We start from the raw sequence: 10,270 nt of genomic DNA on the forward strand, positions 1-10,270 counted from the left end.
CTGAGCACCTAGGGCCCCATCCCCTGTGGTATACAGTGAGGTTGAGGGTCCTTACGATCCCTGGGGGGATGATCAGATGGAATCCTCCTCCAAGAAATAGGATGGTCTTCTGTCAGACCCTTCTTCAGAGAAGCAAAGGAGGTCCCTGCGTAAGGACTTGACCTTCACAGGGTTCATCAGGGTGATAGCGGAGACCATCCCTTTTGAGCTTTTGTCTGAAGATACCAGGCACAAAATGCTTGAGCTCCTTCGGTTTGTGGAGCCTTCTAAGGAGATTGTGGTAAACAAGATACTTACGGAGTCGCTGATGAGTATGTGGGAACACCCCCTCACAGTGCCTACTGTAAATAAGGCGGACAGGCTTTGCCTCGTCCAGAAGGCTGCCAGCTACAATAAGTCAGCTGCCTCACCAATCTGTGATGGCCAAATGCTCTTGGACCCACTTCTTGGCGTCCCCGGGGAAGGACCACAAAGCGTTGGACGCTCTTAGGAGGAAGGTGACCAGGGTGCCATGCTTAATGCCCACCTACCAGATCTACATAAGCCAATACTCATGGGATATCTGGAAGCAGGTGCTGGAGGTGGCTGAGCAGCTGCCTCAACAGCAGCAAGACACTCATGTCGCTGGTGCACAAGGGTTTTGAGTGTGGGAAAACATGAGGTCTGTGAGACCTACAATGTTTTCGAAAAGGCATTGAGGGTCTCTGCAATGGGAATCAGTGCCTCCGGGCCTTGGACTTCAGACCAGAGGTGCACTGGAGAAAATCTGTTCAAGATAAAGTGAAGGATGCTGTGGCCCAACTCTGGGACAATCATGAAATCCTCCAGCTCTCCATCAGCACTCTGAACCTGTCCTCCTCATCCAGGAGGCCGTTGAGGCAAGGGCCAAGAAAATCTTTTGCCAAAGGAAGTACTGTCCTCTGCCTCATCGATCCTGTACATACCATTAGAGCTCCTGTGGCCATTCCAGGCAGCAGAGAGCTCCCAAGCCCTAGCCGGCTCCTTAGTTAACTCCGGGGACAAGGTTTTGACTGGGCCATAGGGAGCATAAGCCAGTTGCTTGTTCTCAGAATGATGGTCAGGGGCAGGCTGCAGTTCTTTGTGAACAAGTGGCCCAGTGTAACTTTGGACCAGTGGGTTTTATCCATTATCCGCCAAGGGTGTCCTCCCAAATTGCCCTCCATGCCTGTCTTGGGGGCTGATAGCGCATCAGGAGGTGCTACAAACTGACTTCTCCTCCCTCTTAACGGCCAATGTGGTCGAGCCCATGCCACCAGGGCAGAGAGGGCAGGGATTCTACTCCAGGGACTTCTTGATTCCAAAGAGAACAGGAGGACGCCATCCCATCCTAGACCTAAGGGCCTTGAACAAGTTTCTAAGAAAAGAAAAGTTCAAGATGGTTTCCCTGGGCACCTTGATCCCGCTTTTGTATAAAGTGGACTGGCTATGTTCCCTTGACTTAAGACGCATACACTCATATTGAGATTTTCCCTGATCACAGGAAGTATCTCTGATTTGTGGTGGGGAAACAGCACTTCCAGTACCAGGTGGTGCTGTTCGGGCTTGAGTCCGCCCCACGAGTCTTCACTACATGCCTGGCTGTGGTGGCAGCGCACCTCCACAGACTGGGAGTGTGTTTTTCCTCTATCTGGACAATTGGCTGGCCAAGAGCATGTCTCAGGCAGGGCCATCCAGTCCATGCGTTGCCCATTCAGGTGTTGGAGTCACTAAGGTTCGTTCTCAACTACCCAAAGTCCCATTTCAGTCCATCACTTCAGCTGGACTTCATCAGAGCCCTTCTAGACATGTCTCAAGCCAGGGCCTTTCTGCCAAACTAGAAGGCCGTTGCTCTGGCAACCATTTCATATATTTCATATATATTTATATTTCATTTATTTATATACGTCATTCTGAATTAACAATCATGGCGGTTTACAATAAAAACACTATCTAAAACATAAATTCAAATACATTCAAAAACAAAATAAATCACATTTCAGAACCATCTATACAAAAAAAAATATCAGTTTTTTGCAACCTAGAATTTGTGTTTTTCTTAATCATCGTATGCTAGTCTGAATAACCATGTTTTTATATCTTTTTAAAACTCCTTTCTTTCTTTCTGAATACGCAATTCAGCCAGCATTGTGTTCTATAGTTTTGGGCCAGAGATTGATAATGCCCTTTCTCTGACTTCGCTCAAGTGTGCAGAATGCAGTGTTGGATCTCTGAATAAGCCCTTGTTTTCAGAGATCAGCTGTCCAACAAAATTGTCCTGATCCAAACCAACAACCAAGTAACCATGTGGTATGTTCACAAGTAGGGAGGCATGTGATCATACCTCCTGTGTCAGGAAGCAATCCAGATCTGGTCCTGGGCCCTGGCTCATGGGATGATGCTCAGGGCCATGTACCTGGCCATCACAGAGAACGTGATGGTGGGCAGACTAAGCTGAGCCTTCAGACCCCATGAGTGGTCCTTGGACCGGGGATAGCAAATCGGATTTTACGCCCTTGAGGGTGCCCAGACGTAGAGCTGTTTGCATCCCCCTGCAACCGGAAAGTGCCTCTGTTCTGCTCCCTGTCCGGGTCAGATGGCAAACCAGCCTCGGATGCCCTTGCGCATCATTGGGACGGGGTCTTCTGTTTGCATATCCTCAGATTCCCACAGTGGGGAAGAGTCTCTTGAAGTTTCACGAGAACAGAGGGACTATGATCCTCATAGCCCCTCATTGTCGAGGTGACGCATACCGCCGTGGTGTAGATGGTACACCCATCTCTGTACAACCTATAGTTGTACGTTCCATGCGGGGTCTGCTTCAGTTGAAGCCTTCCCTAAGGCTTCCTGCTAGGTCTTGGGACCTCAGCGTGGTATTTGCTCAGCTGATGAAAGCTGATTATGACCTGAAGTACCTGACCTTGGAAGGTCAGATTTTTCGTGGTGGTCACTTCAGTATGCAGGGTCAGCGAGCTCCAGGCCATAGTGACTTATCCACCTCATACTAAGTTCTTTCAATGCAGGGTGGTCTTGCTTACAAACCCTAAGTTCCTGCCTAAGGTAGTGACAGATATCCATCTTAACCAGTCAATCCTCCTGCCAGTTTTCTTTCTCAGGCCCCACTCTCACCAAGGCGAGCAAGCACTGCGCAGTTTAGACTGCAAGTGGCTGCAGTCCACTCTATCTGAAGTGGACAGCAGCCCATACAGTCCACCCAACTTTCTTTTGGTAGAAATAGAGTGGGCATTGCCGTTGCCAAACACTATACAATTGGCTAGCAGATTGCTTCTTCTGTTATACCCAGGCGGGACCTCATCTTGGGGGTTATGTCAAGGTTCATACTTTCAGAGCCATGGCAGTGTCAGTGGCTCACTTGTGAGCAGTTCCCATGGAGGAGATCTGCAAGGCTGTGACGTGGAGTTCTCTCCACAAATTCATATCCCATTACTGTCTGGATAGGGATGGCTGACACGACAGTATGTTCGGTCAGTCTGTCCTCAGGAACCTGTTTGAGGCAAAGCACCAAACTCTCCCATTCTAGGGCCTGTTGAGTGGGTTCAGGCTGTCTTCCCCTCTGTTACCAACAACACTGGTGGTGTTGTGCCTGTTGGCATCTGGTTAAGGGTCTGTTGGTCCCCCTTTCTGTTGGAGAGCAGCCTGTAACTAGGTATTCACCCATGGGTGAGGACTACCATCATGCTTGTCCTCTGAGAAAGAGTTGCTTACTTGTAACAGGTGTTCTCTGAGGAAAACAGGATGTTAGTTCTCACGAAACCCACCTGCCTCCCCATGGAGTTGGGTTTCTGCTATTTTTATTTTTATTTTATCGTAATTCTATGTTATGAGACTGAAGAGAGACCTCATGTGGATGCGTAGTATAGGGCATGCTGGGCATGCTCAGTGAGTCTGGTCAAGGTTTCCCACCTCATGGCCCCATCTGTTGATGTCACCCATGTATGGGGACTAACATCCTGCTGTCTTCGGAGAACATCTGTTACAGGTAAGCAACTCTGCTCTCTCCTGTTGCCCTCAGCATTGACAAGTAGCCCCATGTATCAGGCTTACTTTTATAGTGTTTTGTTACAAGAGGGCAGGCCATGAGAAAGACAAGATAAACTGAGTATTTGCTAACACACATGCATTATTTGAAATAGTGTCTATGCACAATTTTAGCACTCTGGCAGATATAGCTTTGTCACTACACTTTTCATTAGCATTCATACTAATTGCATGAGTGTGCTATACTTTATTACCTACACCAAAAATTTAGTAATTCCTCATTCAGTGACATTTTAGCATGAATGCTGTTTAAAAAAAAAAAAAAAAATTAGCATGAGTTTTATTGCTTTGGCCTCTAAATGCATTATTGCAAACCATTTTTCACTGACCAACTCCACCTAACACTTTTTTTTTAATGTTTGTGTATTTCATAAGGTTTATCATTATCTGCCGCCCGTTTTACTGTTTGTTTTTTCAGCATCTAAGCAAAATGATGGTATCATTGGGTATAATATATAAAATATATGCAGATGTATAGTTTTATATTCCTTGTGGAACTGATGGGGAATTTCCACGCAAAATTAAACATTGGTTAGCTAGCTGTCAACCATTTAGTCTTGAATCATGAGAAAACATATGTTCTTTGGTTAGAGCAGAGGGAGCGTCCTGAGACTCTATCAATTACTGTTGGCACCTTGTCTTTTTGCTTAAGGGAAAGATGCCTGTAACACAGGTGTGATTATAGATTCCAAACTTTAAAAACATGTAAAAAAAATGTTGCAAGAACTGCATTTTATAAATTGCAATTAGTGCACCCATTAAGAAATTATCTTCCACTATTGGATTTTGTTTGGTGGTTCAGGCAATTGAAACTAGTACTATGGATTATTGTAATTCTTTGGGTTTGCCCAAATATTTGATCTGAGTTTTGCAAACAATACCAAATGCAGCTGTTGGGATGAGAATTTTAAACCATTCATGAGAGCTCAATTAGTTGCCTATTTTACAGCATTCACAATTTTTACAGCATTCACAATACTACATAAAGAACTTTATCAAGAATCTTACTGCCTTGCTGATAGGGTTTCTTGATATCTTTCCTCATATTTACTATGGTCCTCTTTACAGCAATTACTTATGATGCCATCAATTTCTGATTTCCATTGACAGTTGGGTCTAAGGCTTCTTCTGTAGCAGGCCCTATCCAGTGGAATAGGTTACCGTTGGAACTGTGTAGGAAATATGAATATTTAAAATATTGCAAGAAAGTTGAGGCATTTTCTGTTTCACAGGCTTTTTCTGATTAAGATTACAAATTTTAATGGCACAGAAGTAAATGGTCTGTAAAGTATAGAATCATTAGTATTGATTTTACAATTTTTAGCATTTTAGTTTGTTGTGCTTTATGTATTTTATTATGTGTGGGTTTTATTTTCTGCTTTTCAGCACTTCAAAGCAGATTACATTCAGGTACTGTAGGTATCTCACTATCCCCTAAAGGTTTACAGTCTGAGTTTTTTTTTACCTGAGGCAATGGTAAAGAGACTTGCCACAAGGAGCAGCAATGGGATTTGAACCTTGGTTTCCTTTGATCTTAGCCTGCTGCTCTAACCACTAGGCAGCTACTCATTTGTTTTAACAAAATTAGACAAAACTAGATTTGCAGAATATAAGATTAATAAAGAAATCTTTTTATTTCACCTGCACCCTCAATTCCCCACCTCCAAAATCCATATGGCATGGCTGGGCAGCTCTCAGATAAGCAAGGCTCTATTTCTTTACTGCTTAACCGCTTATTATTGGAAGTATCTCATCTACTAACAGGCATTTCCTAACCTGTCTCTTATCTAGTATGCTTGTCAGGGAGACTTGTGCATCGTTATCACATTGGTGCCGAGTTAGGCTGAATGCAGGTTCCTCATACACTTAAACTCATTGCATATCCTCCTCTGCTCTTTTGTCTTGCAGGAACATTAACCGAGAGAAAATCGAACATTCCAGTTTGGTGATTTGCTGGTGAACTTGAGCAGAGGTTACTGGGAATGATGGAATACTTATTACAGTGCCTCTTGTCTTACATTATACTTGTATGTGCAAAGGCATTGTTAACTTTTGTAATATGTACTTTGTAACAAACTGTAATGTGTCAATATTTTATACATTTCTTTGTATTTTTAAATACCACTAGTCTTCTATTGAAGCCACTCTTTAGGATTAGTAGAATAGCAGCATGCATAATACAGAATGCTTTAATTGAAGATGACCTGGCTCCAACTTTCAAGTTTGTTAGGAAAGCCTGACTTGTCTCAATAAGAGTGAATTGCTGACTACTAAATGAACCTTTCACAACTGTTACAAGCATAACGCCTTGATCTTTTGTCACCTGTTTTATAGGCTCTTCCTCTTTAGTTTGTTCCTGCCTGTTTTTCCCTTCCAAGTATATAACATTGCTGCTTCCATTCAGGAGCCATCATATAATACCTCCACCTTTATTTTCTCCTATTTTTCCCCAAATTCATGCAAAGTACTGGTCCAGCCTCCTGTGACTGAAAGATCTCTTGTTGCAGCCTGGGTAGCTCCAAGCAATCTGGTGCCTGAGGCGAGGGATGAGAGGGTCCTCTTCCCTGCCCCAAGGCACAGCTGAAGTTAAATCACTAAGGAGGCCAAGTGAGAGGGTTCCCCTTGGACTCTGGCCCTTTCAGTGATTTGAAATGCTAAGAAGGGTTTCCAGAGAAGTGGTAGGTAGTGTGTCAGTGCTAGTACTCTACCAGATCACTGGGAACCCTACAACCCTCCTCCCCATCCTTCCCCCAGCATCCCCTCTGGGAATGTGGGAGATGGCTGAATGATGGGGATCCGTGTATGGCGCATTCTCTCAGACCAGTACAAGGGTATTGGATGGCCTAGGCAAACCTTCCAACATTACATCATTTCTGCCCCCTCCCCCACACAATTAAAAAATTATGCATTCATTTAAGATGTCTTATTAACCACTTTCCTGCTCCAGAAAGGGAGACATTACATGAAAAAAAGACTTTCAAACTCCAGTCTTCTGAGAGAAAAATATCACTTATGATCTATATGTTTACATGCACTGCTGTAGTGCCAACCAGAATACCCCAACAGATGCCTGGATCCATATTGTATTAGTCTTATTGTATCATATGTTGGATGTGGATTTGGCCGTCAGAAAGCTCTAGTGCCAAAACACTAACTGCCAGCACTCAAAAACAGTAACAACCCTACCTATGAAAATGCAACACTGCAAATATTACACCAGGATCTAAAATACCAATTCTCCCTACTGGGAAAACAGAACAAATGAGACTGCTGTAGATCCCTACACAGAAACTATAAGCTAGCAGAATATCTCACCTCCTTTACACATGCAAAGCACAGACTGATCCTCCACAAATACAGGACAGAGAGCCCATAAAGCATAAATAGAAACATGCAGACAAAAATCAACTGGAAATAAATCACTCTGTATGCAGTGCAACAATGAGAAAACAAACATTTCATTCCTTATAAAACAAAACATCAACCATACTTATAAAAAGAATAAGTATTTCAAAACAGCTGATGAATAGAACAGCCACTAATTAAAATGAATTTAAAGATTTACCAAACACAGTTAAAATAATTCAAAACAGCAGACACATCAGATAACACCCAATAATTACAACTAATAGGGATGATAAAAAAAAATCTCTGCTCACTTTTGATTTCCAGTCATTAAGATTGTCCTGGATTAGTAGGGGGGGAGAGAGAGTGCACAAGCTTTATTCTGCCTCTCTCTCATACACACTCTAATGCACACATTTCTTCTCTCACACACCCACACGTTCACTCATGCATACTCCTCTGTCACACACCCAAGCTCATTAACACAGGCTTGCTTTCGCACTCCCTTGCACTCTTTCCCTCACACACACTGTCTATTCCTCACACACAGGATTCTTACACACTCACTTCCTCATACATACACACACACACACTCTTACGCTCTCACACTCTGGGCTTGTTCTGTGATATGCGCCTGGACCCAAGGGACCTCTCGGCCACAGAGGACATGCTTGGGCCCCTGGCCAGTGTTCCTCCTCTTTAGCAGCAAATGGCAGCTGCTGGTGGGCTCGCCGCACATTTAGTGCGGGTAGGCATGTGAAGTGGAGGTACCTGCAGCTCTGCTGGGCCGTTTGTTGATAAATGCGAGCAGGTAGGAGTGGAGGTGTCTGCAGCGCCATTGGGAAGTGGAGGTGCTTGTGCCCCTACTGGGCAAACTTTTGTTGCTAGGCATGGGTAAGCAGGCATGTTCAGTTTCCTCAGATCCCTGCCAGTTCCTGGTCAAGTGGTCTGACACTCGGCTCTCCCTTTTCCTCAGACATTTGCCTGGCCACCTCTCCTCCCGCACACTGCAGTCATGTGGAGCAAAACAGAGGAGAGAGGGAGAGCCGAGACCAAGCAGTAAAAAATAAAAAAAAAGCTGCAATTTTTATCTTAGTCCTTTAAGTTCCCACTGGGCTCGGCTAAACAAGCAGAGAGCAAACAAGCGGCAAGAGCCTCCACCACTTACCATGAAGAAGCAGAGTTGTGCAGAACCAGCAGCAGACACTGACCAGATTTGCACCTTTACTTCAGCTTTTTGTTTCTGTATAGCACAAAGCAGAATCGACACCCTCTGTGGCAAACCTGTGCGCTGTAGGGATGTCGAATGCTGGGCCTCTGTTGGTTTTAAGTTTGTGCGCTCTGCTGCTCCAGCTTAAGTAAGGCAGCCACCACAGAGGCATTTTGGGGTACACTTTTTTGTCGCCCCTAAACTTTTGCCACCTGAAGCACTGTCTCACGAAAAAAACGCTCTTTGCTGCTGCCATTACTGTGTTTTTGCTACTGCGTTGTCTCCTTGGACATTTCAGCTGTATGGCAGCTTTCAGAGACATGCATCAAACCTATGTCCTCAGATGCACTGTCCTGAACGTAACATGGAGAAGGAAAGGGTTAGCTGTTCTGTATAGCATTTTGTAATCTCGGTACCCCATCAGTGTTTGAACCTTTCTGCTACAGTCTTCTGTTACAATTTCAAAGGATAATACTCACTTTGGGATCCCTTTAGTCTGATGTCTGTTACAGTACAATTCTTGTCATCAGATGTACATTTCTGCTAGCTGTCTATATTACCAAGAAAACCACTTTACCCTCTTGAATACATGATTTTGACTGTATAGGAAGTCTGTGTAGCCCTCATGAATGGGATAACATTTCTGGCAATGTAGCAGAAGGAAAACTGTGAAAGAATGTATGCGTTTGCTAATGCACTCCTTTGCAGGCACAACCTGCTTGCTTTGAAGGAATTTTTTCAACTTACTGTTTAATCAGATTGTCATAAAATAAAGTGTTAATCCTATGATTGTATGTTTTGATCTTCTGCCACACTGAATGAGAAGGTGTTGGGTCTCTACATTATTGGGGAACTGTTCTTTTGCAGTACTATCAAAATCTCTCCTCGTATAGCCTTTCTGAATCTAGAACAGGCAAAGAACTATTCAAATGATTTTTTCCTGCAGCACACACTCTGTTATGTTCTGGCACAGCATACTTCCAGTATTGTAACAGCAGTCAAGGAAGGTGATCTGTAAGTGTAACATACTTATACCAAGTGGCCAAGGTTTGCTATCCTCTCCCCCAAATGACAACTGCATTTAAATCAAAATTGACAGGAGTTTGCCTCAGTCAATATTGATTGGCATAAGTGTGGCTGCTTGATGCCATCCCCCCCTAGTGTGTGTTTAGTTTGTGAAATGGTTGAGGAGACTTGTGCAGTGGCAGCAGCGTGAGAGAGAGTGCGCAGAAAGATTTCTGTGTTTCTGGACTCTGAGAGAACATGTTTTGCACGGGTGCTGACCAGGGACAATACCAGCGCTTGCAAGGTTGATTTGTCCTACTGTCCACGGAGACTACCTCAAAGTAAGCAACTTTGTTTTCGCAGGATTTTGACTTAAAATAAGGAGCAAGGGAAAAGATGGCCTTTGTCCTCCCTTTTGTTGATTTTAATTTTAGACCATTTAATTAGAAGAATTAAGTAACCTCATCTTAGTACTGGGGTTATTTTCAATTATCAATTTGAAAATAGCTGCATTTGCATATGACCTTTTAGTATTTCTGACTTTCCTGAGGATGTCTTAGGAAAAATTAGACGTGCTTGACATTATCCAAAGTTAATTTTTAAGCCTGCAAATTTCCCAAACTTTAAGGAATGCCAAATAGGTAGGTTTCTCTG

The 10,270-nt window shown here is 43.7% G+C and overlaps 1 protein-coding gene across 2 annotated transcripts in view; it reads left to right on the forward strand.

Moving 5' to 3' along the window:
* Window positions 1-6,254, forward strand: part of SEPTIN2 (septin 2) — a 161,794-nt gene extending 155,540 nt beyond the window's left edge. For both annotated transcript variants that reach the window (XM_029617127.1, XM_029617128.1), the window contains exon 13: window positions 5,965-6,254. The gene's annotated coding sequence lies outside the window, so the exon portion shown is untranslated. The remainder of the gene's footprint in view (window positions 1-5,964) is intronic.
* The last annotated feature ends 4,016 nt before the right edge of the window (window positions 6,255-10,270 follow it).

The sequence above is a fragment of the Rhinatrema bivittatum genome, chromosome 9, assembly GCF_901001135.1.
Source record: "Rhinatrema bivittatum chromosome 9, aRhiBiv1.1, whole genome shotgun sequence".
NCBI lineage: Eukaryota > Metazoa > Chordata > Amphibia > Gymnophiona > Rhinatrematidae > Rhinatrema > Rhinatrema bivittatum.